The sequence below is a fragment of the Nomia melanderi genome, unplaced genomic scaffold, assembly GCF_051020985.1.
Source record: "Nomia melanderi isolate GNS246 unplaced genomic scaffold, iyNomMela1 scaffold0066, whole genome shotgun sequence".
Lineage (NCBI taxonomy): Eukaryota > Metazoa > Arthropoda > Insecta > Hymenoptera > Halictidae > Nomia > Nomia melanderi.
The window spans coordinates 5,001-12,500 of NW_027475181.1; the positions used below are offsets into that span (position 1 = coordinate 5,001).

Consider the following 7,500-nt stretch of genomic DNA (forward strand, 5'->3'; position numbering starts at 1 on the left):
ACGATCCACGCGAAGAGTTGTTACGTGCTCGCGCGAGGTGCGATAGCGTCGATTCGCTTTTCTGTACGGGGAGAAATAGAACGATGAGCTGACTTATCGGGTCTTCGTTGGAATTACCGTCGCTGGCATTGTAAACTCCAGATGACCTTGTGATTCCTTCGTCGGGCACTGGTAAAGGGTGGCGATGATTCGTTCTATAATAGAAATACCCGTCGTAGCGTTTCGGCCTAGTCACCCGCCACGAAACACTCTCTCGTCGTGGAATCCCCGCGTCGGAGAGTAAAACGCCGAAGGCTTACTTATGAAACTTACGTCTCTCGACGATGGGACGATCCACGCGAAGAGTTGTTACGTGCACGCGTATGGTGCGATTGCGTCGATTCGCTTTTCTGTACGGGGAGCAATAGAACGTTGAGTTGACTTATCGGGTCTTCGTTGGAATTACCGTCGCTGGCATTGTAAACTCCAGATGACCTTGTGATTCCTTCGTCGGGCACTGGTAAAGGGTGGCGATGATGCGTTCTATAATAGAAATACCCGTCGTAGCGTTTCTTCCGAGTCAACCCGCTCACGAAACACTCTCTCGTCGTGGAATCCCCGCGTCGGAGAGTAAAACGCGAATTCATAGTATGGAAACTTACGTCTCTCGACGATGGGACGATCCACGCGAAGAGTTGTTACGTGCACGCGTATGGTGCGATTGCGTCGATTCGCTTTTCTGTACGGGGAGTAATAGAACGTTGAGTTGACTTATCGGGTCTTCGTTGGAATTACCGTCGCTGGCATTGTAAACTCCAGATGACCTTGTGATTCCTTCGTCGGGCACTGGTAAAGGGTGGCGATGATGCGTTCTATAATAGAAATACCCGTCGTAGCGTTTCTTCCGAGTCAACCCGCTCACGAAACTCTCTCTCGTCGTGGAATCCCCGCGTCGGAGAGTAAAACGCGAATTCATACTATGAAAACTTACGTCTCTCGACGATGGGACGATCCACGCGAAGAGTTGTTTACGTGCACGCGTATGGTGCGATTGCGTCGATTCGCTTTTCTGTACGGGGAGAAATAGAACGTTGAGTTGACTTATCGGGTCTTCGTTGGAATTACCGTCGCTGGCATTGTAAACTCCAGATGACCTTGTGATTCCTTCGTCGGGCACTGGTAAAGGGTGGCGATGATGCGTTCTATAATAGAAATACCCGTCGTAGCGTTTCTTCCGAGTCAACCCGCTCACGAAACTCTCTCTCTCGTCGTGGAATCCCCGCGTCGGAGAGTAAAACGCCGAAGGCTTACTATGAAACTTACGTCTCTCGACGATGGGACGATCCACGCGAAGAGTTGTTACGTGCACGCGTATGGTGCGATTGCGTCGATTCGCTTTTCTGTACGGGGAGTAATAGAACGTTGAGTTGACTTATCGGGTCTTCGTTGGAATTACCGTCGCTGGCATTGTAAACTCCAGATGACCTTGTGATTCCTTCGTCGGGCACTGGTAAAGGGTGGCGATGATTCGTTCTATAATAGAAATACCCGTCGTAGCGTTTCTTCCGAGTCAACCCGCTCACGAAACTCTCTCTCGTCGTGGAATCCCCGCGTCGGAGAGTAAAACGCGAATTCATAGTATGGAAACTTACGTCTCTCGACGATGGGACGATCCACGCGAAGAGTTGTTACGTGCACGCGTATGGTGCGATTGCGTCGATTCGCTTTTCTGTACGGGGAGCAATAGAACGTTGAGTTGACTTATCGGGTCTTCGTTGGAATTACCGTCGCTGGCATTGTAAACTCCAGATGACCTTGTGATTCCTTCGTCGGGCACTGGTAAAGGGTGGCGATGATTCGTTCTATAATAGAAATACCCGTCGTAGCGTTTCTTCCGAGTCAACCCGCTCACGAAACTCTCTCTCGTCGTGGAATCCCCGCGTCGGAGAGTAAAACGCGAATTCATACTATGAAAACTTACGTCTCTCGACGATGGGACGATCCACGCGAAGAGTTGTTTACGTGCACGCGTATGGTGCGATTGCGTCGATTCGCTTTTCTGTACGGGGAGAAATAGAACGTTGAGTTGACTTATCGGGTCTTCGTTGGAATTACCGTCGCTGGCATTGTAAACTCCAGATGACCTTGTGATTCCTTCGTCGGGCACTGGTAAAGGGTGGCGATGATGCGTTCTACAATAGAAATACCCGTCGTAGCGTTTCTTCCGAGTCAACCCGCTCACGAAACTCTCTCTCGTCGTGGAATCCCCGCGTCGGAGGGTAAAACGCGATATATAATAGTATATGCCAGTGGTTCGCGCGCGTCGTCTCTGAGATACGCGGTCGACAGAGTTCCGAAAACACGTGATGTGCCACGATTTCCGTGCGTCTTACATCTTTCGACGATGGGACGATCCACGCGAAGAGAACGTTCGTGCTTGCGTGAGGTGCAACAGCGTCGATTCGCTTTTCTGTACGGGGAGAAATAGAACGTTGAGTTGACTTATCGGGTCTTCGTTGGAATTACCGTCGCTGGCATTGTAAACTCCAGATGACCTTGTGATTCCTTCGTCGGGCACTGGTAAAGGGTGGCGATGATTCGTTCTATAATAGTAATACCCGTCGTAGCGTTTCGACCGATGTCACCCGCCACGAAAGTCTCTCTCGACGTGGAAACCCCGCGCCGAAGAGTAAACGCGAAGGCTTACCATACGAAAGAAAACGGTATTATACGCCTGTGGTATGTGCGTCTCGGCTCTGTGATACGCGATCGGCAGAGTTACAAAAAAACGTTGATGGGCCACGATTTCCGTGCGTCTTACATCTTTCGACGATGGGACGATCCACGCGAAGAGTAGTTACGTGCTCGCGCGAGGTGCGATAGCGTCGATTCGCTTTTCTGTACGGGGAGAAATAGAACGATGAGTTGACTTATCGGGTCTTCGTTGGAATTACCGTCGCTGGCATTGTAAACTCCAGATGACCTTGTGATTCCTTCGTCGGGCACTGGTAAAGGGTGGCGATGATTCGTTCTATAATAGAAATACCCGTCGTAGCGATTCGGCCGAGTCACCCGCCACGAAACTCTCTCTCGTCGTGGAATCCCCATGTCGGAGAGTAAAACGCGAAGGCTAACTATATAAGAAATATATAGTATTATTTATGCCTGTGGTTCTCCGTTTGCCCTACTCTCAGATACGCGACTCGGAGAGTTACGAATAATCGTGATGGACCACGATTTCTGTACGTCTTACATCTTTCGACGATGGGACGATCCACGCGAAGAGATCATTCCTGCTTGCGTGAGGTGCGATAGCGCCGATTCGCTTTTCTGTACGGGGAGAAATAGAACGATGAGTTGACTTATCGGGTCTTCGTTGGAATTACCGTCGCTGGCATTGTAAACTCCAGATGACCTTGTGATTCCTTCGTCGGGCACTGGTAAAGGGTGGCGATGATTCGTTCTATAATAGAAATACCCGTCGTAGCGATTCGGCCGTGTCACCCGCCACGAAAATCTCTCTCGTCGTGGAATCCCCGCGTCGTAGAGTAAACGCGAAGGCTTGCTATAGAAGACTATAGTTTATACGCCTGTGGTTCACCGGTTGCCTGCTCTCCGGGGTACGCGATCGCGCAGGAGTTACGGAAGAACTTGATGGGCCACGATCTCCAAGCGGCTATATCTTTCGACGATGGGACGATTCACGCGAAGAGAACGTTCGTGCATGCGTGAGGTGCGATAGCGTTGATTCGCTTGTCTGTACGGGGAGAAATAGAACGATGAGTTGACTTATCGGGTCTTCGTTGGAATTACCGTCGCTGGCATTGTAAACTCCAGATGACCTTGTGATTCCTTCGTCGGGCACTGGTAAAGGGTGGCGATGATTCGTTCTATAATAGAAATACCCGTCGTAGCGTTTCGACCGATGTCACCCGCCACGAAATTCTCTCTCGTCGTGGAATCCCCGCGTCGGAGAGTAACCGCCGAAGGCTTGCTATAGAAGACTATAGTTTATACGCCTGTGGTTCACCGGTTGCCGGCTCTCCGGGGCACGCGATCGCGCGAAGGTTACGGAGGGACGTGAAGCGCCCGAGCAATGAAACGTCCGCAGGAGGAAACGAGCAACCGCCGAACATTGTTTCGCGACGTTTCCATAATGTATTGTCGTTTCGCTCGCATCCCGCTTCTTTCCCCTAGTTTCCTCGACGCGTAGTTTCGCAGCCTTAGTGGACGAATCATTCTCGATTCGAGGAAAGATATGCAGTGGGGCGTGCAATGAGCCCGCCAGAGACCACGATCTCCAATGCGTCTTTACATCTTTGGACGATGGGACGATCCACGCGAAGAGAACGTTCGTGCTTGCGCGAGGTGCATTAGCGTCGATTCGCTTTTCTGTACGGGGAGAAATAGAACGATGAGTTGACTTATCGGGTCTTCGTTGGAATTACCGTCGCTGGCATTGTAAACTCCAGATGACCTTGTGATTCCTTCGTCGGGCACTGGTAAAGGGTGGCGATGATTCGTTCTATAATAGAAATACCCGTCGTAGCGATTCGGCCGAGTCACCCGCCACGAAACTGTCTCTCTTTCGTCGTGGAAACCCCGCGTCGGAGAGTAAAACGCGCGAAGGCTGTGACTGTAACATATATATATATATATACACAGTATACAATGCCTGTGGTTTTTGCGCGTGTCGGCTCTTCGGTATACGCGATCGGCCAGAGTTACGGAGGGACGGTGAAGCGCACGAGAAATTGAAACGGCCGCACGATTGGAACCGAGCAACCGTCGAACATTGTTTCGCGACGTTTCCATAATGCGTTTTCGTTTCGCTCGCATACCGCTTCTTTTCCCCTAGTCTCTGAGACGCGTTTTCGAGCCGTTCTTCTACTATCGATTCTCGTAGAGAGAAGGGACCGGGTAGTCTGGAAGTGGAACCCGCATCTTGCGTGTACCGTACACGGAATTGAGAGGACCGGCCGTGAAGCTCGTTTTAAAGCCGTGCGTCTGACACCCAACTCTTGCGCGCCAATTTCGCGGCAAGAGATAATATGGGACGAATGACCGGCAAAGAGCCAGCTGTGAAGTCTGTTTTTTTAATCGAATCCGTGGACGTGTGTATGCCGTAGCGTCGCTCGTCGTGTTCGTTCATGGTCGTTCCGAGAGAAAGAACGAAAGCGGTAACGAAGGGACCGGCCGTGAAGCTCGTTTTAAAGCCGCGCGTCTGACACCCAACTCTTGCGCGCCAATTTCGCGGCAAGAGATAACATGGGACGAATGACCGGCAAAGAGCCAGCTGTGAAGTCTTTTTTCATTATTTGCTTTCAATCGATCGATCGGTACGATTCGTGCAACGTTTCGCGCGATGCGACGCGAAAACATGCGCGCAACAATAGATGCGTCTGATCGGAAGAACGCGAGGGTCGACTGCACGCGATGGATTCAGTATCGGGTAGGATACAAAATATATCCCCGTCGTTTCCACGCGTGCGAGTCTTCTGCGTCTTTCGCGGGTTTTTGAATGCACTATACGCCCGGAACGTCGAGAAATATATACATATTACTTGAACGTTTTTCGTCTCGAAAGGCTTCGGTGTCGTCTCCAAGGCGACGCCTGAATCTCCTTCGCGCGCTGGTCGGAGATTCAGGTATCAACTTTTATCTTCTCTTTGAAAGAAGAGAGATATTAGGTCGAACAAGTGAGAATAAAATTATATATGTGAAATATAAAATTTATACGATTACCCTGAACGGTGGATCACTTGGCTCGTGGGTCGATGAAGAACGCAGCTAATTGCGCGTCAACGTGTGAACTGCAGGACACATGAACATCGACATTTCGAACGCACATTGCGGTCCACGGATACAATTCCTGGACCACGCCTGGCTGAGGGTCGTTTACGTACCATACACTGCTTGCGTAGCTCTGTCAAATCCCCGCCGTCGTTCACCTCTTCGGATCGAACGTTTTTTTACCGAAGGGCGCAAAGAACGTCTCTGAGTCGGGTTAAGAGAAGGATGCTACGTACGAGCGAACGATGGGTGTCTCGTCGGCGTTTGTCGCGGACACGCGAAAATTCTGTGAATTTCACGGACAGTGTACGTTCTAGTTGTTGCAAAACGATCGGAATCGTTTGTATGGACTCGCGTGAGTGTTCGCGGCGTCGTGCGTCGTTCAATTACGACCGCCCGCGGATACCGCTCCACTGCGATATGGATCTGAGCGACAACTTTTTCGGCTGTTCGTGAGATGAACGGTTTCGTGTGTTTAGAAAAATTTTTTTTCCCGCGCTCCCGACGTCACCTGAAATGATGCGTCAGAGGTGAAAGAAAATATTAAGAAGTCGAGAGAGAGAGACTACACACGTTTTATTCATATTTTGTATACCGTGCGTGAGACGGATGTGCACGACACGTCGTATGTCGGTATATTACCGACTGGCCCCAGGGAGATTGTTTTCTTCCTCTCTTACGAATGAGATGTACGTTTCGGAGGATCGTCGTTACCGAAACACACGGCAAAACGAGACTTCTCGCAGCAGAACCTTTATACACAATACACATCGACTCTTTTTACCCCGAGAGAGAGAGAAAAGGTGTATTTCTTTTTTTTATTTTTCGAATTCGACGCACGAACGCTTTGACGACTGGAGAAAAACACGGTGTGTGTTAAAATCGTGCGGGACGAGCATGCGTATTCGTAACGGGTCGAATAGTTCTTATTCCCCGTCGTCGCGTGTCCTCGCTGGACCACCACCGTGCGCTTCCGCCACGTTCAGTTGAATTTCGAAATATATATATATAAAAAGAATCACCATATACTCTCTTTCGGGAGGTGTATTTTTATCGGTTTCTGCTATAGAGAAGAGACGGAGATCGTGTTGTGAGGTGTAACGTTTCTGTATCCCCGTTTCGGAGGATCGTCGTTATCGGCGGAACACACGTCAAAACGAGACTTCTCGCAGAACCTTTATACACAATACACATCGACTCTTTTACCCCGAGAGAGAGAAAAGGTGTTTTTCTTTTTTTTTTATTTTTCGAATTCGACGCACGAACGCTTTGACGACTGGAGAAAAACACGGTGTGTGTTAAAATCGTGCGGGACGAGCATGCGTATTCGTAACGGGTCGAATAGTTCTTATTCCCCGTCGTCGCGTGTCCTCGCTGGACCACCACCGTGCGCTTCCGCCACGTTCAGTTGTATTTCGAAATATATATATATAAAAAGAATCACCATATACTCTCTTTCGGGAGGTGTATTTTTATCGGTTTCTGCTATAGAGAAGAGACGGACGATCGTGTGTGACACCACGTGGTAACGTTTCCGTATCCCCGTAAAATACGTTTATCTTTTCTCGTAGAAAAGAGAGAGGAAGAGGCAGGAGCTCCTCTTTGGCGAGGCTTTCGAACGTCGCGTCCCGTCCGCCGGAATATAATGATATAAATATATAACCGCCGCCGACTTTGTGCGAAAGCGTTGAAACGAACGCGTCGGTCGCCCCATGGTGTGTGTTTGTC

At 49.9% G+C, this 7,500-nt stretch overlaps 1 non-coding gene across 1 annotated transcript; it reads left to right on the forward strand.

Annotated features, from left to right (window-relative positions):
* The first annotated feature begins 5,721 nt into the window (after positions 1-5,721).
* On the forward strand, positions 5,722-5,876 carry LOC143175359 (5.8S ribosomal RNA). The gene has a single exon (XR_013000167.1). It is a non-coding gene; the product is annotated as a 5.8S ribosomal RNA (ribosomal RNA).
* The last annotated feature ends 1,624 nt before the right edge of the window (positions 5,877-7,500 follow it).